Source organism: Tursiops truncatus, chromosome 17, assembly GCF_011762595.2.
Source record: "Tursiops truncatus isolate mTurTru1 chromosome 17, mTurTru1.mat.Y, whole genome shotgun sequence".
NCBI classification, from domain to species: Eukaryota; Metazoa; Chordata; class Mammalia; order Artiodactyla; family Delphinidae; genus Tursiops; species Tursiops truncatus.
This window is the reverse complement of record NC_047050.1, coordinates 54,401,658-54,429,133: the sequence shown is the minus strand read 5'-3', so window position 1 is coordinate 54,429,133 and position 27,476 is coordinate 54,401,658. Positions and strand designations below refer to the sequence as shown.

At 37.3% G+C, this 27,476-nt stretch overlaps 1 long non-coding RNA gene across 1 annotated transcript in view; it reads right to left on the bottom strand.

Moving 5' to 3' along the window:
* The window catches only part of LOC141276863 (uncharacterized), a 64,549-nt gene extending 37,943 nt beyond the window's left edge, over window positions 1-26,606 (bottom strand). Inside the window, exons 1-2 of the long non-coding RNA XR_012327113.1 lie at window positions 26,426-26,606; window positions 5,914-5,987 (exon numbers count right to left, since the gene is read on the bottom strand). This is a non-coding gene — a long non-coding RNA (uncharacterized lncRNA). The remainder of the gene's footprint in view (window positions 1-5,913; window positions 5,988-26,425) is intronic.
* Window positions 26,607-27,476: the final 870 nt, after the last annotated feature.

Here is a 27,476-nt window from a genome sequence, read left to right as displayed (position 1 = left end):
ACTCAAAATGGATTAAAGACCTAAATGTAAGGCCAGACACTATCAAACTCTTAGAGGAAAACATAGGGAGAATACTGTATGACATAAATCACAGCAAGATCCTTTTTGACCCACCTCCTACAGAAATGGAAATAAAAACAAAAAGAAACAAGTGGGACCTAATGAAACTTAAAAGCTTTTGCACAGCAAAGGAAACCATAAACAAGACCAAAAGACAACCCTCAGAATGGGAGAAAATATTTGCAAATGAAGCAACTGACAAAGCATTAATCTCCAAAATTTACAAGCAGCTCATGCAGCTCAATAACAAAAAAACAAACAACCCAATCCAAAAATGGGCAGAAGACCTAAATAGACATTTCTCCAAAGAAGATATACAGATTGCCAAGAAACACATGAAAGAATGCTCAACATCATTAATCATTAGAGAAATGCAAATCAAAACTACAATGGCGTATCACCTCACACCAGTCAGAATGGCCATCATCAAAAAATCTACAAACAATAAATGCTGGAGAGAGTGTGGACAAAAGGGAACCCTCATACACTGTTGGTGGGAAAGTAAATTGATACAGCCACTATGGAGAACAGTATGGAGGTTCCTTAAAAATCTACAAATAGTAGTACCATATGACCCAGCAATCCCACTACCGGGCATACACCCTGAAAAAACCATAATTCAAAAAGAGTCATGTACCACAATATTCATTGCAGCTCTGTTTACAGTAGCCAGGACATGGAAGCAACCTAAGTGTCCATCGACAGATGAATGGATAAAGAAGATGTGGCACATATATACAATGGAATATTACTCAGCCATAAAAAGAAACGAAATTGAGTTATTTGTAGTGAGGTGGATGGACCTAGAGTCTGTCATACCGAGTGAAGTAAGTCAGAAAGAGAAAAACAAATACTGTATGCTAACACATATATATGGAATCTAAAAAAAAAAAAAAAGACAGATGTAGAGAATGGACTTGAGGACATGGGGAGGGGGAAGGGTAAGCTGAGACGAAGTGAGAGAGTAACACTGACATATTACACTACCAAATGTAAAATAGATAGCTAGTGGGTAGCAGCTGCATAGCACAGGGAGATCAGCTCGGTGCTCTGCGACCACCTAGAGGGGTGGGATAGGGAGGGTGGCAGGGAGATGCAAGAAGGAGGGGATATGGGGATATATGTATGCATATAGCTGATTCACTTTGTTATACAGCAGAAACTAACACAAGATTGTAAAGCAATTATATTCCAGTAAAGATGTTAAAGGAAAAAAGAAAAAAAAAAGAATAGCAAGGAAATATTGTGAACAAATCTCTCCATACACTGGACATTTTATATGGAATTGACTAGGAAAGTCACTTAAGAAACAATGACTCTGAATTTTCCCATCTATCAAAATGGTTCAAGAATACTGAGAAAGTTGATTGCTGGAAGCTCATGGGTTTTGTAGGACTGGAAAATAGGTGAGTGTGTGGGAAGTTAAGGATATGAATTTGTAATGTCAAGACAACTGAATTTAATTATGCATTTATTGGGAGTGATATGTATCGCTACGTATCAAGGGAGTGATATGATCAAACACCCAGTTCAGAAACACACTCATCTTAGTTGTTTCATCTTAATTACCTCTCACCAAGAACAATGGATTTTTTTCCCTTGTTATACATAATGGAAGACCCATGGGTATTCTATGATTTTGTTGTTGCTTATTCCAAACAATAATTTAGATTTTGAGTGTACATTTCCAAGTGTGTTAGTTTTAATCCTTGCCTTTTTTTCTTTTTAACAAATGTATCATCCTAACCAGTGTGTTATGTTGAGACAACTGATGGAAAAACAGTAACCGAAACTGTTATTTTTCCCCATGAAAAATCTCTCAAATTCATCCTATATACTACTTCTGATATATTACTTTAAAAATAACACTAATTGATTCATTAGTATTATCTTGCCAATAAATTAAACACAAACATCTCAATCTGTTTTTTTAAAATCTGTCCACATTGTGATTATTACCAACAATTCCAATTTTTATATCCCATTATTCCTTTTAACGTACTCACACTGTAACTATACAGTACAACTTACAGTTTCACAAAAAAATGTTCTATGCATACCATTCTTATATTCATTCATGTGTACATCCTTCAAACATTTATTGAGTTTAAGCCATGCATTAGTCACTAAGCCTATCCTGTATCACTGGGAATAAGATGATAAATACAATCGTGTTTTCTGCTCCCTGAAGACGTTGTAGTCTAGTAAAGAGGTATGCAAGTGCACCTGCCAGAAAGTTAATCTAACAAGTTTAAGCCAAAAAAGGACTTATTGGCAGAACATCAGATTGAACTAAGATTTAGGAAACAGGCAAGTTCCAAGCAAGCGCTAAAAGGTGAGACAGTAAGAACAGCAGCAAAGGGTTTGTCTGGTCCACCTGAATGCTGTGGCATAGATAAAAGTGACCTCTATCTAGTTCCATGTTGTCCTAGAGGAGAAAATCTGATTGTTAATACTTGTTCTATATTGCAATCTGACAATCCTATGCTATTATTTCAACAGCCTTTCTTTATGCAAGATACAATATAATGCATTACGTTTTATCTTTTTAAATTATAGGTACTTTAATCATATTTCATCCAGTTTGCAAGGTTTAGAATTTTGTAAGTTCTCATACTCTCAGACACATACTTCGCACACAATCTGCGGTTTGCACCATCTAATGATTAACCTCATACACTGTATAAAGAGTAAATTAGGAGAAGCTTATTTTGATTTCATTATTTTCAAGTTATGTTAAAGTATGACATTACTGTAGCCATTAAGATGTCTAACAAAAAATTTTTTAAATACAACTAAAAGTTGAGGTATCCTTTTTTCTACTTCACTGTATTTCTATTTTTATAAAATATTATTCACTGGAAAAGGTATAGTTTTGTGTAAAGACACAAAACATGATTGGGTGGTTTGGGATTTCAATAGTGGGAAAACGAAATTTGAAAGCACTAAATTACATTTCCAGTTGAAAGTTAACAATAGTTAATGTTACAAATGGATTTCAAGTATCATTAAGTGACTTCAATAGCACCCATTCATCAACTTTCAGTAATTCCATTATTTCACAAAAATCAACCAATATTTCTGTTTCTTACTTGACTGGAGTAAAAATTTCATTTTGTTTAACCGTTTATTTTAAATAAACTCTGAGGTATAATTTACATAGAATAATATTCAGTGATTTTAAGTGTATATCTCAAAGAATTATCACAAATATATACTTGTGTATGCATGTCCATTCCCCCCAAATTTCTTGTGTCTCATTGCAGTCAATCACCAGGAAACCATTCTTTTTCTTTCTGTCCTTACGTTCTAGTTTTGTCTGTTCTAAAATTTAATATGAAATCATATCAACCACTTAATTTAAATGAAATAATACAGTATGTGCAAATTTACATTTGGCCTCTTTAGCTCAGAATATTTTTGAGATTTATCTTTGTTGTTGTGGGTATCAGTATTTGTTGTTGTTGAGTAATATTCCATTTTACTGATATACCTTAATGTTTATCAGTTTACCTGTTGACAAACATTTGAGTTGGAACATAAATTAAGGTAGTGTAAGTACGAACTTTGCTCTTATTTTTCCTAATTATTTTGGCTATTTCAGGTCCAATGCATTTTCATATAAATTTTGTATCAACTTGTCAATTTTGGTGGGAAAAAAACTATTATTTTAATTGGAATTTTGAATTCTAAAGATCAATTGCAGAGAATAACTTAAAATTATGTTATCCAATTCATGTGCATAATAAACTCCACTATTTAATTTCTCTTTAATTTCTCTTTGCAATGTTTGATAGTGTTCCTTGTATTGGTCCTTCACATATATTCAATATTTTTATGTTATATTCATTAGTATTTTTTATTTCATTACCCAATAGTGTATTTCTAGTTATAAAAATACAGATGATTTCTAAATATCCCTATATCCACTGACTTTGCGAAATCTGCTTATTAGTTATTACAGATCTTTCTATAGATTCCTTAGGATCTTCCATGTATACAATTTTATTTTCTATGAATAAAGGCAGTTTTATTACCTCCTTTCCAATTTGTGCTGACTAGGGTCTCCAATGTAATGTTACGTTACATAGAAATGATGAGAGTAGATTTCCAGAAGGCATTCATATGTTCCCCAACTTTAGCATTCTACACTTCAATTCTCCTATAGTGGTAGACATCTGTAGGCTACTGCTGTCCTTCTCACGTAACAAATAACTACATCTGATTCTCTTACCTATGTATTTCCTAAATCAATAAAGCATACAACATACCAGGGACTGTACTGATTTTTTCTGATAAAATTATCACATTAAGCACAGTGTCTGTGATGGAGGCAACCACTTGCTAAGATTACATAGTCACAGTGTCATTAGCCGGAATTCATCTGAATTTTGAAGGGGTCAAAAAGGCCAACTGAGAGGGATAGGGTCTATCACATCTTCTTTCAGTTTTTGAGAACAGCATTCATATCTGCAGTGCTACTTAGGGTTTTACATTGTTTCTGATTTACTTTTTTAGCCAGGAATGGGTAAATTCAAGGCCTTCTTGTATTTTGGTTCTATTCTAAGTCCAGGTAATCATTCTAAAAGCAATGCCAGTTGCTAAGTATGTCCAGCATAAATATATATGTAAGAGTCAAGAAAATAACCACAGGTTGGGTCTGTGTATTTTATGGACTTGGACTAGAACTCTATAGAGCACCTGGCCTCTATAAGACCCAACTTTAAACAGGGGCCGTGATTTCATTTAGGTCTCACTGATATCAGTGTTTGCTCAGACCCTATATTTAACAGTCTAAAGGAATTCTCCTTTCCCGGAGGTACCATTACTCTTTTAAATAGCTGCAAGCCCTTTATGCAAGTACTGGGAAAATACTAATATCATATACATGTAGTAACATTTCAGGATCCATCCTCAAGAGTATCTAGACTTACTTTTAATCAGTGGGCTCTGGCTCTAAGTGGTTCAAATCTGGAAATTGAGCAAGGTATCACAAATTCCCATAGAAACAACTAATATCAACTTATTCTGGATAAGTAAGTCAAGCAATGGCTTGTTCTACTGCCTATCTCTCTCCTCTCTTGGACCACCGTGGTCTAATAGCCATAGCCACAGATTGCTTTGAGTAAAGATACCCTACCACTCTGCTTTATTTTTACTTTTACCATTATGTGTGTCTTGCCTTTAAGTGCCATCACCTGTGTTCTGCGAGGCCAGGCTTCTATGACACCAAGAAATATGGAAGTATCACTCCCTGTTAATTCTGGCCCAAGGAAAATAGCCAACATTAACTTTCTCAAATACCTCTCTCTTGAATTGCATATCACTTTAGTGTTCTCTGGGCCTTCTAAAGGACAAAGGTTAAGAGAACTCCAGTCTCAAATAATAAGCCTATTTTCTCAGGCCCACCACTTTGTCCTCTTCTTTAGAATTTTGCCAGAGAGATCCTGGCATCTCCACATCATTTATTGTAAACCACTACTGCTTCAAGCTTTAAGTAGTCCTCTCAGCATCATATTAAAACCAGCTCTAAGTGTTCACACAGAGTGTACTTTATGTCTCTAAATTATGCCTCCAGGTAAATAAAGCTGTACTTCTTCAGCCTTATATTATGTACTTATCCAGTGAAATATTATCAATATTCACTCCTATATAGGTTTCTGAGTTTCTGTTAGTGTATATTTACCTATTATCCCAGTCCTGAAGCTTGTCTGATGAGATATCTTACTAGTAGCAGAGACTATAATTCCCTTCTTGGACTATACTGAGAGTTGAGAATATTTACAGATTTGAGTGAAATACTGAAGATGTGAATGACCTTCAGAGGAAAAAAACACATTTCAAGGGACTCACCTCAGGTAATTTCTTTACGTTGTCCTCTGTGAAGGGAAGACGCTGCTCCCAAAGTCCAGAGATATCAGGAAAATCTGGAGGTGCAAAATTCTCAGGTCAATTCTTTCCAGCCATCCAAGTTCTCAGAGTCTCACTTACTCACTACCACAGCACTGATGTCAGGAAACCTCCAGAAGCTGAATGTTCCACATGTATTTTGCAATTGTTCAACACTTGTAATTAAATCCTGGACCTGCTTTTTCAGTGTTATCGCTCCTCCAGTTGCAGGTAATAAACAGTGCAAGAAGGCCTTCTTAATTTTCTAGCATGTTCTGAGCTGATAGCTGGCTGAACTGAGCCTGCCATCCTTCCACCTCAAGACTTCTGGAACAACTGAAACAAGTAAGCCGCCTCCACAATGCTTATAAAGGGTTTGCCCTGATAGCTTTCACGTGTTAGAGCTATTACACAAACCTGTGTGCCTCCCTCCACCTGATTCTCATTCAACTCTCCACAATTGAGTCTTTAAAAACATGGTGGTAAAGCACATAAACGAGGAGTTTTCAGCATCCCATTTATCACCAGTAACGGGGTCTTTCTTGCCATTTGACCTATGAGGGAACCAATTTCAGAATCCCATCTAAAGAGGCTATTTACTATTGCTACTTCCAGTATCAACTGTTTTGGTTTAGGTTCCTTCCTGAGAGCAGGTCCTGAAACAAGCACTTGGAAGTTTGGGGGTGGGGGGAGGAAGAATGGAGTAACAAAAACGGAGAGAATGGTGAACAGGTGAAAAAGAAAGTCTGTGATTGAGCACTTATGATCTGGTTACTGTTGTGAACAAGAGCTAAATCCACTCTCAGGGAATCATTTGAGAAACTACTCTGAATGTATCTTATTTTATCCTTCCAGAGAACATGGGGGATGAAACATTTATCCACTCACCACTGGTTAAGACTCCCTTTGAAGGACATTAAATTTCCTTTACTTTCTAATTCCTCTAATTGTAACTGAGTGGCATTCTAGAGCAGAGAGACATCAGAGTGAGCACTTGACATAGGAAACTGGCAAAGATGTGTGACTATCTATCCCAGATGCCTGTGCTGAAATTAGAGGAGCTGAGAGCCTGGCTTGGAGCCCCACATGCAACTATTGTAACAGCACAGCACCTGTGTTTCTACACGATGCCTGGCACTTACTAGGATTTCAATAATTATTTTTAAATTTTTAAATGAATAAATTAATATAGTTAAATTCTAATGACACCATGATTTTAAGATATTAATCTAGAATAAACTACTAAATTCTTGAAAAAAGTCCTTTATTTCTTATTCCCATAAATGGGTAAAAAGCTTTTCTTTCTCCATCATTTCTTTAGCTGTAAAGTCTTAGCAGACAAGAGCTATCTTTCTTATATTATCAATGAACACTTCTCATATCTGTGTTGCGCTTTCTTATGCATTGGGTGTGCTTTGTGCCCTTTATTTCAGTAGTGTGTTTGTCAGTAGGGAGGGTGTCTGAATTCTGGTGTGCACTAATGTGAAACGTTCACAGTATTTTCATCTTTTTGAGGCAAGTGCCTGTGATATATCTTTTGACATTGATGTTCTAATGTAGCTCATTCATGTCAGAGTTCTTTTAATCCCATCTACCTTGACTGGAAAACCATTTGAGGAAGGCAGGTGAAGGTGGGGGAACCATCATTATGCTTGCTCATGCTATAATTATTTCAGAAGCTGAGGAAATGTAACAGTGTGCTACACTTTAAGCACTTTGTGACAGTCATCATTTTGATCAATGTTTTAAAGCTTCACTGCTGATAGAAAGGATGAAAAGCAATTATACAGCATTACTGTTGAGCTGTTATTCAAGGTCCATCATGTTTTTCATTCTTTTCCCCCCTCTGCTCTTAAGAAGAATATGTTTTGTAACATTGACACAGTCATAATATTTTGAGTGGTTGCAAACCTCCTTTCTTCCAATTAAAGCCATTGATAAAACATCTATGTCTTGGATTGAACTATTCATTCTAAATAGGTTATGATTATACTCACTGTTAGACTTTTTTTTTTTGCATGTGTGTTTGCTATTCCATTTAGATCTGGCTCTAAAATACAATCAACAAGCTCTGAAGTTGTTTTGCCTTAGATAACCATTCATTATTTGAAATAGAGAAATGCCTAAATTTTTATTATATTAGAGTAATGGTCCCTGGGACATTTCATTTATTTTGAATTAAATAAAAGTAAAAATGCATTAAACACCAAATATTATACATAGAACACACATTTTACTATTAGAGTATAATGAGATGTTTTGAGTAAGAAAATTAGCCAAACATTTAATTATTAGAACAAATTTAAACATAGTAAAGGATTTTTTTGACTTTAATACCATACCCCAATCAAAAAATTAACATAGTAGTGATGAAAATAATTTTTGCTTTAGGCATAGTAAGCCACAAATGCAGTACACTAATTCAGAAATATGGACTAATTAGCTTAGTGACAAATTTATTAAATGTTACTTTTAAAGAAAATGATAATGTTATAGGGCACTTACACCTTAGTATTAGAAAGAAAATAAAATTTATTTTAGTGCTTAACAAAATGCTTTAGGAAAACACAAGGCTTATGCTTTGAATCCCACTGTAGGAAAGCAATTGTCACAACATTCAGTTTTCTTTGGTTTAGAAACATGTCATTGGTATTTACACTTATTTTTATTCAGTTACTGGGTCCTAATCTTCCTAATTTCTTTCCCCCAAATGGAAGAGTCTGATTTTCTAAGCCTCCTTAAGCACAATTAACATATGCTTTTATCTCTCTATCACCTACACCTGGCACATACACTGTGTTCAGTAAACATTAATTAAACCAACAGTACAAATGAATCAGAATACCATTTGTTATATGATTAATACATCTGGCATTTGGCATTCTAGAATTTATGACCATCTCTAGTTCTTTTTAAGATTTAATCACCACTGTTGGTTGACTTTGTCACCATTGTCTTCATCATCATCTTCATCATCTTCACCAGCTAGGTTAACCAGAGACTTTCTGTATATTGATCCTCTCTCTCTCTTCCTTCTTTCTTCCCTTTCTTGTTTCCCTTCCTTCTATTCAACACTATTCAGTAAGTATTTTTGAGAAACCTACTATTTTCTTAGCACCATACTTGGTACTAAGAACACAATGTTAAACAAAACAAGCAAAATCACTAAATATTGTAGCTAACTACCCAGAGGAAAAGGCTAGATAAATACATAAACATTATCAAAATAGAGGAAATAATCCTAAAATTCACGTGGAACCACAAAAGACACCAAATAGCCAAAGCAATCTTAAAAAACAACAAAGTGGGAAGCATCATGCTTTCTGATTTCAAAAAATATTACAAAGCTACAGTAATAAAAAATAGTATAGTACTGGCATAAAAACAGACATAGAGACCAATGTAACAGAATCAAAAGCCCAGAATTATACTCAACCATATACAGTTACATGATGTTCAACAAGAGTATTAAGAATCCACAATGGAGAAAGGATAGTCTCTCAACAAATAGTGCAGGGAAAACTGAATATCCACATGCAAAAGATTGAAATTTGACCCTTATCTTACACAGTACACAAAAACAACTCAAAGTGGATTAAAAACTTGATTATAAGACCTGAAATTGTAAAAGTCCTAGAAGAAAACAAAGAGAAAAATTTAAGGACAGTTGTCTTGGCAATGATTTCTTGGAAATAACACCAAAAGCACAAGCAACAAAAGCAAAAATAGCCAAGTAAGACTACATCAAACTAAAAAGCTTCTACACAGCAAAATAAACAATCAAAATAATGAAAAGACAATCTACGGAATGGGAGAAAATATTTGCAAACCATATATTTGATAAGGGGTTAATATCCAAAATATATAAGGAACTCAAACAACTTAATAAAAAACAAAAACCACATAACCCAATTTAGAAATGGGCTAAGGACTTCAATAGATGTTTCACCTGTTGCAAATTGTCAACAGGTATATGAAAAGATGTTCAACATCACTAATCACCAAGGAAATGCTAATTAAAGTCAGGATGAGATCTAACCTCATACCTGTCAGGATAGCTATTATAAATTTAAAAAGAAAAATGTGTTGATGAAGATATGGGAGAAATTAGAACCTGTACAATGAAAACAGGAATGGAAAATGGTGCAGCTCCTACGGAAAACAATCTGGAAGCTCACAAAAAAATTAAAAAAATAGAACTACCATATGATCAAACAATCCCTCTTCTGGGTATTTATTCTAAAAATTGAAATCAGCATCTCAAAGAGATATCTGCACTCTAATGTTAATTGTAGTACTATTCACGATAGCCAAGATATGGAAACAACCTAAATGTGCATCAAGAGATGAATGGATAATGAAAATGTGAAAAAAAAAATATGTATGCAATGACATATTATCCAGCCTTGAAAAAGAAGGAAATCCTACCATAGACGACAACATGAATGTGTGGAGGACATTATGCTAACAATATAAGCCAGTTATAGAAGGGCAAATGTTGCATGATTTCACTTATATGAGGTATCTAAATTAGCCAAACTCATAGAAACAGAGAGTAGAATGGTGGTTGTCAGGGGCTGGGGAGGGGTAAATGAGGAGTTGCTGTTCAAAGGGTATAAAGTTTCCATTATGCAAGATGATTAAGTTGTACAGATATACTGTACATTGTCTTTGGTTAACAATAATGTACTGTGCACTTAAAATTGTGTTAGGAAGTAAATCTCATGTTAACTGTTCTTACCACAATTTAAAAAGAAAGAAAATCAGTGAACAATACATTTTATGAATATGAACACAATAATCCACAACCAAAATCTAACAAAGTGAATTTATGGATATACAAAGGAACTATATATCATTATCAAGTGATCAGTCCCAGGAATGCTAGGTTGGTTTAATCATTGAAAATTAATTAAAGTAATACATTATATCAATATAACTAAAAAGAAAAATCACAGGATCATCTCAATAGACACAGAAAAAGCATTTGACAAAAACCAAAATCCTTTCATGATCAAAACACTCAAAAAAACTAGGAACAGAAAGGAACTTCCTCAACTTGTTAAAGAGCATCTATGAAAAACTCATAGCTAACATCTTACTTAATGGTGAAAGAATAGATCCCTTTTTCCAAAAATGAATAAAGGATAAGCATGTCTACTCTTGCCACTTTTATTCATATTGTACTGAATGCTATAGCTAGGAAAATTTAGCAAGAAAAAGAAAAAAAGGTATCCAGATGGGAAAGGAAGAACTTTCCTCAACATAATAAAGGCCATATATGACAAACCCACAGCCAACATTATCCTCAATGGTGAAAAACTGAAACCATTTCCACTAAGATCAGGAACAAGACAAGGTTGCCCACTCTCACCATTATTATTCAACATAGTTTTGGAAGTTTTAGCCACAGTATTAAGAGAAGAAAAAGAAATAAAAGGAATCCAAATCGGAAAAGAAGAAGTAAAGCTGTCACTGTTTGCAGATGACATGATACTATACATAGAGAATCCTAAAGATGCTACCAGAAAACTACTAGAGCTAATCAATGAATTTGGTAAAGTAGCAGGATACAAAATTACTGCACAGAAATCTCTTGCATTCCTATACACTAAATATGAAAAATCTGAACGTGAAATCAAGAAAACATTCCCACTTACCATTGCAACAAAAAGAATAAAATATTTAGGAATAAACCTACCTAAGGAGATGAAAGACCTGTATGAAGAAAATTATAAGACACTGATGAAAGAAATTAAAGATGATACAAATAGATGGAGAGAAATACCATGTTCTTGGATTGGAAGAATCAACATTGTGAAAATGACCCTACTACCCAAAGCAATCTACAGATTCAATGCAATCCCTATCAAACTACCACTGGCATTTTTCACAGAACTAGAATAAAAAATTTCACAATTTGTACGGAAACACAAAGACCCCAAATAGCCAAAGCAATATTGAAAAAGAAAAATGTAGCTGGAGGAATCAGGCTCCCTGACTTCAGACTATACTATAAAGCTACAGTAATCAAGACAGTATGGTACTGGCACAAAAACAGAAATATAGATCAATGGAACAGGATAGAAAGCCCAGAGATAAACCCACACACATATGGTCAACTTATCTTTGATAAAGGAGGCACGAATATACAGTGGAGAAAAGACAGCCTCTTCAATAAGTGATGCTGGGAAAACTGGACAGTTACATGTAAAAGTATGAAATTAGAACACTCCCTAACACCATACACAAAAATAAGCTCAAAATGGATTAAAGACCAAAATGTAAGGCCAGACACTATCAAACTCTTAGAGGAAAACATAAGCAGAACACTCTATGACATAAATCACAGCAAGATCCTTTTTCACCCACCTTCTAGAGAAATGGAAATAAAAACAAAAATAAACAAATGGGACCTAGTGAAACTTAAAAAGGAAACCATAAACAAGACCAAAAGACAACCCTCAGAATGGGAGAAAATATTTGCAAATGAAGCAACTGACAAAGGATTAATCTCCAAAATTTACAAGCAGTTCATGCAGCTCAATAACAAAAAAACAAACAACCCAATCCAAAAATGGGCAGAAGACCTAAATAGACATTTCTCCAAAGAAGATATACAGGTTGCCAACAAACACATGAAAGAATGCTCAACATCATTAATCATTAGATAAATGCAAGTCAAAACTACAATGAGATATCATCTCACACCGGTCAGAATGGCCATCATCAAAAAAATCTAGAAACAATAAATGCTGGAGAGGGTGTGGGGAAAAGGGAACACTGTTGCACTGTTCATGGGAATGCAAATTGATACAAGCCACTATGGAGAACAGTATGGAGGTTCCTTAAAAAATTAAAAATAGGACTACCATACGACCCAGCAATCCCACTACTTGGCATATACCCTGAGAAAACCATAATTCAAAAAAAGTCATGTACCAAAATGTTCATTGCAGCTCTATTTACAATAGCCAGGACATGGAAGCAACCTAAGTGTCCATCAACAGATGAATGGATAAAGAAGATGTGGCACATATATACAATGGAATATTACTCAGCCATAAAAATAAACGAAATTGAGTTATTTGTAGTGAGGTGGATGGACCTCTAGTCTGTCATACAGAGTGAAGTAAGTCAGAAAGAGAAAAACAAATACCGCATGCTAACATATATATGGAATCTAAGGGAAAAAAAAAAAACGGTCATGAAGAACCTAGGGGTAAGATGGGAATAAGGACGCAGACCTGCTAGAGAATGGACTTGAGGATATGGGGAGGGGAAGGGGAAGCTGTGAAAAAGTGAGAGAGTGGCATGGACATATATACACTACCAAATGTAAAATAGATAGCTAGTGGGAAGCAGCTGCATAGCACAGGGAGATCAGCTAGATGGTTTGTGACCACCTAGAGGGGTGGGATGGGGAGGGTGGGAGGGAGGGAGATGCAAGAGGGAAGAGATATGGGAACATATGTATATGTATAACTGATTCACTTTGTTGTAAAGCAGAAACTAACACACCATTTTAAATCAATTATACGCCAATAAAGATGTTAAAAAAATAAAAAAGTCTCTTCATCCCCAAGATGATGGGATAGGGGAGTTAAAACTGAACGACACATGGTTTCTTTTGGAGGTGATAAAATATTCTAAAATTGGCTGTGATGATGATGATACACATATATGTAAATATACTAAAAAACATAGAGTCTTAGAGCTTAAATGGATAAATTGTATGGTATGTGGATTACAACTCAGAAAAACTGATTTTTAAAAGAAAAAAAAGTATGTAAACAGAGTAATGTGTCTATTAATGAGGAAGGGTATTTTAGATGGGGTGGTTATGGAAGGCCTCTCTAAGAAGGTGAGGGCTTTGCTAAGACCTAAATAACAATATACAAATTTACTACTCAGCTTTTGAGTGTGGTTATCAAGTGGTTAGGAAGTCACTAAGTAATTTATACTTAAATTATTCAATATAGGTCAATTTATACTTAGATATATTTACACATCTAAGAATTTTGCCTTTTTTTTTTTTTTTTGCTCACAAATGGAATTGCTCTATCTCAACAGAACTGTCCCCAGTCTGGGTTAAAAACTCTCTATGAATTTATCAGGTCTCTCTTTTTTTGTTACATATTTCTTTACTAAATACAGACATCCATGATAAGCTTATGTAGAATTTTTTACCCAGTATTTAATTAAAGGTTAACCCATGTCCTCTTTTAAAAAATGAATTCAGACAAAATATCTTTAATGCTAGCTTTTGGATTCCATTACTGTTTTTATCTTTCACCAAAGGATTTAAAAATAGCTGTTTCACGTAATGGTAGTAACTACATGTTCTCTTAATACCTCCTCACTTACCAAGGGTCTCTTTATTCTTATATTGATATATAATCTATTTTTTCCTTTTTTTTTTCTCATCACAACAAAAAAAACTTTTTGTAACTCTGTGGTGACAGATGGTAACTAGGATTATTGTGGTGATTATTTCCCAATGGATACAAATGTTGAATCATTATATTGTACACCCAAAACTAGTATAATGTATATGTCAATTATACTTCAATAAGGAGATATATCTAGAATCTGACTTTTCTTATAATGTCCACTTCAACCACTGTGTCTAAGCACACAATGTTAGAATATTGCCAGTGTTCTTTTTTTTATCTTTCACACACACACACTGTATTTTATTTTTACAAGAGATAAATACACTGACACCAAGCATTGTAAATGGATGACCACAACAAAAGCAACAATGATTGCAATTACCAAACACGAAGCACACTCATACTATGTCATAATATTGACATTCAATCCAGTAATCCTCCACTGTAACAGCTCCTTTACTTTTCAGTGAAAATTGATTTGTATATTTTTTGCCTCTGAGTCCTTGTGGGATTTTTTTTTTTATTCAAACAGAAAGTCACAAAAATTATAATCATCCTCATCAGTTCACTCAGTCTCATGTAACTAATATTTTTTTATCTTGATCTTTTGTTAGCACTTTTATGAATTCATCAGTTTTCCATTAGAGTTCTGAAAATGCTTATTCATTCAGTTCAGCGGTATAGTCAGTTACCAGAAACCTGTACTTGTCAGTCTTTTCCATGAATTCCTTGAAGATGAAACCCTTTTATAAGAACATTTTTGCAAAAGCATCATAGTACACCCAGAACTGTCATTCTAAAGGTAAGTTGTCATGGTTGGAAAGAGAATCATGTGACTGGGAATCATAAGGAGGGGTAAGAATGAGTGACCAAGAATGTGTGAACTGGGAATGGTGGGGCAGAAAGACAAAAAAAAAAAAAAAAAGAATATCGACTGACAAATTTGAGAGTTTAAAAGATGTCCTTCCAATCAAAAATAAATTAAACACTATGTGACATAAAACCCATGTTTTGTTGGAATCTTTTTGCCATGATTTGAATAGAATAATGTAAACTCATCAAGAAAAATGTCTCAGAGAATATGTCCTAGTTTTTCTTTTCATAACTTTTAGTTCAACAAAGCAAACCAAGACAAAGAAAATGAAACTGAAGTAAGGAATGTATTTTTAATACTCAAATTAAGAATATGTCAAGGTCAAAATATTGATTTCTAAGAGAGATTTTAAAAGTACGAGAATCAATAAGCATGGAACAGTGGGAAGACTATTTTAGACAACAGATAAAAAAGGTCTACTGTCTTCCGTGATTATGTTAAAAGCAGAGACCATGTGGAGCCCTAGGAGGTAGCAGAAAATAAAAGGAATTCACATAAAAGCAATAAAATAATGTTGCTTTGGTGCTTATCCATGCATAATATCTATTAATAAGTTTGAAAATAGGAAAGCATTTGCCTCTAAAATGAATCAGACATTGTTCGGAGATCTCACAGAATAACAGTAATTTGGCCATGTCTCTAAATTCAGGAAAGATAATACTTAAATGAGCTTAGTAATCATAATTTTAAAGACTGGAAAGCATGGAAGCACTTAGGAATCAAAAATTGAAATAACCAAAAAGGAGACCAGAAACATCTGCATAGGTGTATTTTCTTACCCTAAAAACCTGACTCAAAATCCAGAGGTAGGAAAATGGAAGAAAAGTCCTCTAGATAATTTTTTTTTTTGGTAACTTTACATTTATTTGTCATGGATCAATTAGTCTACCTACATACTAGGTTCATTCATTCATTCATATATTCATTCATTCTTTCATATATTCATCTGTTATTTATGGTCCATGGTTTATCTGACAATTTAGGTATTGCAAATACTGATAAATCTCTCATATATCATACTTCAAGGTACAATATTGTCATTCATCCTGTCTAAACTCTTGACAAACTGTTTCATCACACAATAAACTTTTTTCTTTTTTTGTTCTATTGTCTCCTACTATATTTATGGGAAAAGTTTAAGAACTATAAACTAGAAAGTTTTGCGTTTGGATGGATACCTAACATGTTGAATAGCCTAACTCAGAAAGTACTAACTAATTGGCCTCTGTAAACCTAAGGCAAATTTACGGCAAATTCTGAATTTTAGTAAGAAATTTTTGACAAAAATTTAGAGTAGGTATTGATGGAAAGTGATTTAATTTTCAGATGACATATACTTTTGAAGAACGGAAGATAGAATCTAGATATAAACAAATTTTAACAGGCTGGAAACTCGTGCTGAATCTAAAATGATGAACCTTAATAGGAACAAATGACACATTCTGCCCTTAGTTTCAAATACCTCATCGAATAAACTGTCTACAGAGAACTGTGGCTTTGTAGCTATAAACTTTAAATTGACTTTTTAATTAATGTGAAATAATGTAGCAGCCAAAATAACAAATGAGATCTGAAGTTGTATGGAATACTAGAAATAGAATGCCTAGAGTAACTTGTGTGACAATAGCATTAATTTATTACATGCCCTTTCTTCCTGGTTAGAAAACAAGCAATATGAGAGCAGAAATCTAGTCACTTAATAGTAAACTCCTAATGTTTAAATGCTCATTTTTTGAAAGACAAACAAAAAACTATGCCATGAAGAAAACAAAAATTGCTACCATTAAGAAATAATAGTGGGACTTCCCTGGGTGGTGCAGTGGTTAAGAATCCTCCTGTCAATGCAGGGGACACGGGTTCAATCCCTGGTCTGGGAAGATCCCACATGCCGTGGAGCAGCTAAGCCCGTGCACTGCAACTACTGAGCCTGTGCTCTGGAGCCCGCGAGCCACAATTACTGAGCCCGCGTGCCACAACTACTGAAGCCCGTGCACCACAACAACTGAAGCCCACGCGCCTAGAGCCCGTGCTCCGCGACAAGAGAAGCCGCCACAATGAGAAGCCCATGCACCACAACGAAGAGGAGCCCCCGCTCGCCGCAACTAAAGAAAGCCCGCATGCAGCAACGAAGACCCAACACAGCCAAAAATAAATAAATTTTTTAAAAAAAGAAATAATAGTATACATTTTTAAAATTTTGGCATATCTCCCTCTATGCATAATGCTTTTAACATAAATAAAATCACATTGGATATTTTATCTTATGCACAGTATCTTTAGCCTAAATAAAAATGTATTGGATTTTTAAATTCCATTTATTTCCTAAAATATTGAAAACATTTTGACATTAATACTACTACTTTATAAACATCATTGCATGATAAATAATGACTGCATAATATTCTATGACTGTGCCATAATATTGACGTTTAGGGCTCCTATACTAACATGTTCCTAATTTTCTCATATCATTTACTTTAGTTTTATTACCAAAAACTGTCAAAGGAAACAAATTGTTTTAATCATTATACCTATTCTCATATTTCATAATGACTTGAGGAAAAAAAATTTACATTGATTTGCTAACTCAGTCATAAGCTAGGAAAAAGCCTCTCTTATTCTGCTCTAGTGTCACAAATTCTCTCTCCAGAAGCAGACACTGAGATGAAATTTAAGGTGTAAATTCTTTATTGGAAATCAACACCTGTGAAAAGAAGAAGCTGGATTGGGCAAAAGAAGAAATCAAACTGCAATTCAGGATTGACAAAGCCTCAGCCAATATGGTGGGGAGCTCTGGAGTATGTGTTGCCTGTTGAAATGACAAGACTTTTATATCACCACCTGACTCAGTAGCTGTTTGTGGGCTGCCACAGGAAGGACATGACTTTGGGGGAGCTGAAGCTGGCATGAAGGAGCTGCCACCTGGAGGCCATGTGCCCCCTGCACTCCCTGCTGGTGGGCATCAAGCCCTTTTATGAAGCAGGAATTGGGCTGTGCCTGTACGTCTACCACATCTTGCCATCTAACTGGGTAGGGTTCTTTTAGTTGGACTTTTTGCCCTTGAGTTAAATCTTAAGACTCTCCCCCTTTGCAAATATTATTCTTGATTGCCTACTTTGTTACAAATTTTAGAATCTTCCAATGGGGCTATCTATGTTACTCTCACTTCTAGCAAGAAAATTCCATTGTGTGTCCACTCTTAAGATTTAGGGGCAGAGTAGAAAGAAGATAGGATATTCAACATGTCATTAATTCATAAATAATGTAACACTATACAGTTATCTGATAGTTTCTCTTCATATTAAAACATCAGAAATTATTTGGGGACTTCCCTGTTTGCACAGTGGTTAAGAATCCTCCTGCCAATGCAGGGGACAGGGGTTCGAGCCCTGGTCTGGGAAGATCCCACATGTCGCGGAGCAACTGAGCCCACGTGTCACAATTACTGAGCCTGCGCTCTAGAGCCCACAAGCCTCAACTACTGAGCCCATGTGACACAACTACTGAAGCCCGTGTGCCTAGAGCACATGCTCTGCAATAAGAGAAGCCATCGCAATGAGAAGCCCACGCACCGCAATGAATAGCCCCAGCTCACTGCAACTAGAGAAAGCCTGTGTGCAGCAGTGAAGACCCAACACAGCCAAAAATAAATAAATAAATAAATTTATGGAAAAAATTAAATTAAAAAAAAAGAAATTATTTGTTTCCTGATCCACATAATGACCTTGCCCTATTATCTTTGTCTGGTACAATACATAGAGATCAACTACTCCAAAGTAATTAACTGAGGGGTTGTTTTCAGTCTGATACTAATAAAATGATAAATTAATATTGAACAGATATTAATAATATACAAATTGATTTTATGAACATTATCCAGCATTCACCAAAAAAATCCATAGGGGTAACAATAATAAAAATAACATTTACTGACATCTAATATGAGCCAGATACAATGTAAAGTGCTTCATGTAGAATATCTCATTTAATATTCCTGGCAATTTTTGAATTAGGCATTAGTAATATTGTCTTCATTTTACAAGTGAAAAGATTGGAACTCAAAGAGGAGCACCTTGCACTCAATGAATCAGTAGATGTGTGACTTAGAGCCAGAGCCTTTAACCATTACTCTTTTGTCTGGGTAAGACCATGTACATAGTTACAACCCTCACTTCCCAAGTGAGAAACCTACATTTTTCAGAAAAGTGTCTCAGACCTTTTGGCTAAATGTAGTGACTAGAAGTCTTAATAGTTGATAGTGGAACAATAAGTACAATTTATTAAATAATTACTGTGATGGTTGTTAATAAGAAATTAATAATATTGTCACCCATGCAACCCAGGGCCCAGGCGCAGAAACTTAAGATAACGGGCAAAGTAGGCCAAAGGTCACCACTTTCCTTGCCTTGATTTTTCTCTCTGTTTCTATACCAACCCCTGAGAGCTGAAGGAGACTTGCCCTGATTATCTCTGTGTTTGTTTCAAAAGTACCTGGTATATGGCAGAGATGCTTTGCAGCTGTACTTTGAGAGATACATGCTTTGAGAGGTATACAGTGGTCAACCACCTCGAACCAGCACAGACTTGACCTCAGGAACCCACCTGGAGGAATCTGAGAGTTACCTTTGCTTCATTATCATACTAAGATCTCCGCCCAAAGGAGGGATTTGTACTCAGCTAGGCATAATCTATGCCTCATGCAAAGGGGCATGGAAGACTGTGCATGCCCTGGCAGCACCTGGAAATTTCCACCCCTTTCCTAGAGGCCCAGAAGACCTGTCTGCCTTCTAACCGTTAAATTCCTTTACTCCCATCCCTTCAGGGAGAAGGTGCCTTTAGAGCCTGAGTTCCCTTGCTCCATTCTCTGGCCATTGAATAAGAGCCTGTCTTGCTTGAACAAACTCAGTTTCATTATTGGTAGCACGAACCTGAGTGGGAAAGAACTCCCTGACCGAGTCAGGAGTTAGGCTTGGTCCCGAAGAGGGAGCCTCGCGTCTAATTCGGTAACAATATTTAAAAATAAAAGTTAATTTTACCTCTCTTGATAGGAAATATGATTGAAACTTAAATATACTGAAAATAATTAAATGTATTTTATATATATATATATATATATATATATATATATATATATATATACACTAAGCAGATTACAGGTGACCCTTGAACACTGCTGGCATTAGGAGTATCAACTCCCCTGGTACCTGCATATAACTTATAGTTGGCCCTCCCTATCCTAAGTTTCTCTGTATCCCTATTCCTGCATCCTCTTATGCAACCAACCTCGGTCTGTATAGTACTATATTATTTACTATTGAAAAAAATCTGCCTATAAGAGGACCCATGCAGTTCAAACCCGTGTTGTTCAAGGGTCAACTGTATTTTAAAAATACTATCTTTCACATTTGTGTTAAAAATTTTCTACTGAAAGCAGCTTAATATAATGATGTGTATTTGATTCAAATCTCACCAGCGCCACATTTGATCTCCAGAAAATAATATGAAAAACAATGCAAAAATGCTTAATCTGATTCTTCATTTTGAAGTAGGAGACATTCCCCAGTTTCTTGGGTGTGTCTTTCACTGTGCAAATGCTGAAAGAAAGAGAATGACCTTACCCTTTCGGGAAGGGATTCTCCCACTTCTCCTTTCAGTGAAAGGTAACCACTTGCTGGTTCAAACCTCAGTTCCTTAGGGGTTCCCAGGGTGAAATTTGAAACTGGCCCTCTTTATGCAGAGGTCAAAGAGAGACTGAAGGAAGAAAGACCACTCCAGATTGGTAGGCAGCTGTGTTAACAATCAAGGGACCTTACGTAGGAGGCTTGTCATGCGTAGTAGCAAGATGAGTAGATCTCCTCACCTGCCACCAGAATCTTAAGAGTTTATATAGAAGCCTTAAGTTCAGTCACGCACTGTCCAGATGGTCTCAGTAACACTTTACTCTAAAGATTGTATCCTTGAAGTAGCAATTAGTAAGGAAATGGACCGCAGAATGTACATTCTGAAAACACCAGAGGCAGGTAAGTTGCAGCTTGCATGTCATCCAGTGGTCATGCCCTTTCCGTGAACTCCTCCAACACCACTATATACAGTTTTGCAAAATAGGACTGTCCTTTTCATGACACTTAGAAAGTATGCCAGGCTGCCACGCTTTCATATCTGTGATCAATGAGTTAATGAGTCATAATTTATTCATAGCTCATTGAGCACTTCTCTTTTGCAATGCATAAATATGAATATATACAATTTTTATTATAAAGCCCACAGTTAAGAACTTGAATAACTATTATGTCTGAATATGTGATCAAATAGACACAATATATTATTTTAGAGAAAAAAAGAAAGTTTAAAATGTAGTATTAAATTCTTTTGATTCATCTTATAAATTTTATAAAATATACAAAATTATGAATTGGACCATTAAGAAAATTTGAAATAGGTAAAATGACATGGAAATATGAGGAAATTATGAGATTCTTTCACTTGTTTTTATTTTAAGTGATATCCGTATCCTTTTTATGATCAATGTAAGTTGGTGGCAAGGCTTCTAACGTATTAATTAACTTTCTGAGGATGAAATATGCTTATAGCATTTTCCATGAAAATTATGCTTCACTGAATATCACGGAGTACAGCTAAAGTGACTTCTATCCAAAGGTCTAATGGGATATTACACCAAAATATTAATATAGATTTACCCATAATAAAAACTTGCTGTGGTGGTGAAACTGGATTGTAATTATATAAATATTCCTATTCATTCTAACAAATGTTGTAAATGTAAGATAAAGTAGAGAATTAAGTAAAATCCCTATAGAAGTAAATAACCAGCATAAACGTCTATTATTAAAAATTCACATAAAACTATATAATAGGGGAAAACTATATATCATGAACTACTACCTTCACGTAAATTCTTTGATGGATTTCATATTCAAAAGATTCTAGATGGTTATTATTACATCAATATTAAGGTATTTGGGGTTGCTTTGAGGCTATCATTAAGACTAACACCTAGTTTCCTCTAAAATGTATGTTTATCATACCTTAATTCTTATTCTTCAGTTATGTCTGAAAAGAAACTGGTAAAGAACCACAAATTTATTTTACAAACTTAGAAATATATTAGTTTCCATATATTCCAAGGCATTAACAACCATTAAAAGTCACTGGCAGATGTATTGCTGTGATAGCTGTGTATACACATAAAGTCTCATATAGTCAGACTTTACCCAAATCTCAATGGTTTTGACATCCTAAAATATTTCCTTTATTTTTTTTTCCCCAAAGGGAGCAAGAGCCTATTAATAGAGTGGCTATTGGAGTCTCTGTGCTGCTTCTTTTCATGTCTTCTCCTGGAACGTCCAGAAAAAGAGACAATTGAGAAAGTGGGGAAAGAAATTGGTCAGGCTCCTAGACTGTGCCTTCTCTATCAAGTTCTTTAGATTTTTTTATGCCAAAAAATAATAAAAACAGTTTATCTAGAATTCTGATGTCAATAAAACTATTACTCTAGTGTTCTGACTCTAATAGCCTGGCACCCAGAGAAAGGAAGTCAAATGCATAACTCAGATAACTTTTCATACATGTGATATTATTAATTACAGTTTGAACTAGAAAGTTACATATTGAAAGGACTATAAACACCTTGAGTCTGATAGTAACAGGTTTTTGTAAATTAGCTAAACATTTATATTGACCCTGAAATCTATTAGGCTTCAAGGAAAACATTAGAGCTTTGGGTTTGAAAAGATTTCCCTCAGACTTTGTTTTTTGTTTTTCTTTCTGGTTTCTGCTGGTGGTCAGGACTACAGCTTTCCTGAGATGAATAACCAGGGTAGAAACTTGGGCAAACAGCCCATAGTAAAGATGGGGATATTTCATTTTTTAGGTACTTTGTATATAGGATATTTCAGGGACCCTGCTGTCCTTGTTTGGGTTCCCCCAGTAAAACAGGTTTTAGACAAGGACTCTTATGCAGTTGTTTATTTTTAGAAGTGACATTAAGGCACCAAAATGTAGGCAATAACTGAAAAACGAAAGAGGGAAAGTTGTCTTAAGTAGCATTATTAGGCTGTTTCCACTATGGGCCATTGGGACCCAATCCCACTAGGGACTCTATGAGGAATCCAGAAAATGCATATCAGCCTGAGACGCGAATAGGGGTATTTGTTTACCCAGTCTGCCCCACAGATATATGTGCATGCATGCATCATCCTAGCCGATTCAGCTTCAACAGCCTTCCAATGGAGCTGTAGCAGAGAAACACCATTCAGAAAGCAAGACAAGTGTTGTGTATTCATGTTAAAGTGCTGTCATGCTAGAGCAAAAACCTACAGTAAAGTTTGAGGTAAATATAAGAAATATCTGATAGGGACCACCTCTCCTTGCACGGCTCAAGATCTCCTGTGCCCTACGTTAACTCCAGTACATCACAGTTGTAGTGGCCCGCCTCAGACTCTACACAAAGCTTAATACAAGAGTGTTAATTGAATAACTTAACATACCCAGAATTGTAACTTGTCCCTAGGATTTAACTGATATTCATCATCTCTCTCTTTTACTGTATAGTCTTAGATTACTCTTATCCTCAGCTGGTCTCAGTTTCTTGGCTGATGAGAAGACCCAGACCTTGATCCCTGAAGAATTACAGCCTTCAGTTGCTGTACTTGTCAGGTTAAGGTTGTTGCGACTGTACACATAGTTATCACTATGTCTGGATCATCAAGATTTACTCCAGTGAATCTCCTGAATTCCAGATATAGTCCTTTCTGACCTATTGTGTTGCCAAAACTCTAGCAATCTCCAACAATCTCCTTTCACTGTCTACTGAACCAACAGCATTATAAGCCCAGTACAACCATGTGAGAGTCATATTGAAGCTATGCGAGTCATAGCTTCATGTTCTGTATTCCCTGGTAGAAACCTCCACCACCTCACTCCAGACCAGGACTTTTAATCTTGCCAAGCCTACGGGTGAGGAGATACAAAGTGAAAATTTGGCAAGTGACTTACAGGATGTAACACGGCAACTGACTAATTCTACATCTACCCCTAAGTGGAAAAGGACATCTCGGCCTAGCAAGGGAACTGGGCAGGATGGTATGACTAAGAAGGAATGAGTAAAAGGGAGTCCTTCGATATGACATGGGAGTGGACCGGTCTGGAGTGGGAAGGATGGTTAGCCATCAATACCCATGACCGAGATCTGGGAAGGAGAAACTGGCCCGGAATAAGTAGGCAGGACCGAATAGGTAGCCCCCATGTCCACCAGAAATGAGATGGACTTACCCGCTACCTGTAGTGTTAGCCTGGGCTCGGCAAGAGTGATGGGGGTCCTCGAGTCCAGGCGCCGTCAGTCGTCAGCCAATCCCAGCAGTTCGAGTGGTAATGCCGTTGGGTCGGCCTGCCCCCCGCGTGGAGACGCTGAGGGAGGGCAAGTCGTAGGGCAGTCACTCTTCCAGTGGCCCGTCAGCCCGCAGCTGGGACAGGGCTTAGAAGGAGGTCGGGGATTGGGACATTGGCGAGCCCAGTGGCCTTCTTTTCCGCATTTGAAGCAGGTCCCCGGCGGGGTTGCCTTTTGCAGACCCCGTGGATGCTGTGATCCACGGGAGATGGCCGGCCTTAGGGCGGCTACAAGAGCTTGGGTTTGGAGGGCCACCTTCTGGTGCATCCGAGCCTGTCGGCTGGATTCTGCCAAATCCTCACGGCCATTGTAGACTCTAAAGGCCATCTTCACCAGATCTCGAATAGGGGTTTGAGGGCCGTCTTTCGCCCGTTTTAATTTCTTTCGGATGTCCGGGGCTGATTGGGTGATAAAATGGGTGGCTAGGACCGCTGCCCCTGCCGGGGTGTCGGGATCCAGCCGGGTGTAGAGAGTTAAGGCCTCTGTAAGGCGATTGAGAAAGATAGCTGGATTTTCGTTAGGTTTTTGGGTTATCTCTTTTAGTTTTTCAAAATTGACTACCTTATGAGCGGCAGCCTGCATGCCAGCCAGGAGGCATTGGATCATGAGGTCGCGTTTACGACGGCCATCTTGGCCATCCTGATAAGTCCAGCCTGGATCGGTGCCAGGTACGGCAGTCGCTCCGACAGTCATGGAGTTGTCGGTAAGGTGAACCTGATCTGCATGGTTTCGGGCAGCAGTTTGAATTCTTTCCCTTTCGTCAGGGGTCAGAGTAGAAGATAGGATCACAAAGGTATTGTGCCAGGTTAGATCGTAAGCTTGAGAGAGCGAAATTCTTTGAGGTAGCGGGAAGAGTCGGCAGAAAAGGAGCCTAATCGCTTTTCTATTTGAGAGATATCTTGGAGACAAAAAGGGACATGGACTCTGACCAGTCCTTCCGCTCCTGCTACCTCCCTCAGAGGGCAGTGGAGATTTGGATCTTGGGAGTCGTGAGAGCGTGTATGTGCACTAATTGGCGAAGCAAGGGGCGTGGGAGGAGAAACCGTTGAGGGAGGCGGAGGAATGGTTGGAGGGGCCGGAGCGGGTTCAGGAGGAGGAGGGACCGCTTCAGGGTAGCGTGGAGGTTAGAGAGGAGTTCTGAAGGGGGGAGTGGTAAGAGATTCGGGAGGGTCGGCTAGTGGGGAGGAATCCAAGGGGACTGAGGTTTTGGATGGAGGATCTGAGAGGTAGAACAATTGACGCAAAGGGAGGGGCGGGAGCGCAAATACCAGAAAACCTGGACGTAGGGGACCTCAGATCATTTGCCCGTCCTGCGGCAGTAATTATCTAGATCACGGAGGATGTTAAAATCGAAAGTCCCTTCAGGACTGATTGTCTAGAGGATATTGTGGCCAGGCCACAGTGTAATAAAAAATAAGCCGTCGGCAACGGAGATCTGGGGAGAAACCGAGGGCTGTAAAATTGGCTAGGAGGCACCCCAGGGGCGTCTTAGGATCTGGTTTCGATTGTGAGGTTTCCATGACCCCCAGTCTGTCCCTGAGTGAATGGAGAGGGAGAGAGGCGTCCCTGGTCTCAGTCTCCAATTCACGGCAGGTCGGAGGGCGGTCAGGCGATTGGCACGTCTCCACAATCACCCGAGGTCCGGCAGGTCGGAGAGCGGTCAGGCAATTGGGACGTCTCCACAGTTGCCCGAGGCCCGGAGAGAGGACGGAGGAATCCCTGACGCAGCCGCGATTAAGGACAGGGAGTCCGGTGGGCAGGGACTCTGCGGGTCGGAGGGAACAAGGGTGGGGGACTTACCCCGTTTTCTGCCGGATCGGGTAGATGAGTAGAGGTTCCGTAACCTGCGGGGCTTGGTACCCCTCCTGGGTTTCGGCACCAAATGTAAGGTCGGATCTTAACAAACGGCACCGCGAAACGGAGGAAAGCTTCAAGTGAGCTTTATTAAGGACCGCTCCCAGGGGAGGTTCACTGTCCGAGAGAAAGGGGCCAGAGAAGTCGCACCCGGGCGAGGGTTGGGCAAGATTTTATAGGGGAAGAAGGGAAAGGGGTGTGGTGAATCTGGGAGAGCGAAGGTTATTCCTTATTTGGTGGTCTCTTCGGGTATCGTGGGGGACCGTTAGTCCCGCCCCTCGAAAGGCGGGAAGGCTGGGCTGGGTTCAAAGTCCCCAGGGTCAGTTCCTGGACCTGGGTGGTCCGGAATGTCTCCAGGGCAGTTTCTGCAACTTCGTGGTCCGGTGAATTTCGGTCTGATGCAACCTGTGAAACTGATTGTGTTCCCCTGCCTCGGGCCAGTTGGCCTTACACTCTGGAAGTCCCCTTAGACAATTCTGCTCATTGTAATTTGGTTCAACCCCCTGATTCAGGTGCTCATACCATACATCCAAGACAAGAATAAAAAGAGGAGTTATTTATCATTCTACCTGACCCCAAATACTTATTTGCTTTTTGGAGAATATTATATGTATGTCAAGTCAACTGTGGTGGGTCATTTCCCCTCAGGAGTGAAATAGATAGATAGGCTGCTATACTACTATTATCTTTCCACAGAGCCTCAGAAATTGTTTCATCCAGGTATAAATGTCTATCTGCTGAAGCTGAAGTAGAAAAACGGAAGAATGAACATTGTGGTATATGACTCTTTTTGAATTATGGTTTTCTCAGGGTATATGCCCAGTAGTGGGATTGCTGGGTCATATGGTAGTTTTATTTTTAGATTTTTAAGGAACCTCCATACTGTTCTTCATAGTGGCTGTATAAATGTACATTCTCAGTAACAGTGCAAGAGGGTTCCCTTTTCTCCACACCCTCTCCAGCATTTACTGTTTGTAGATTTTTTGCTGATGGCCAT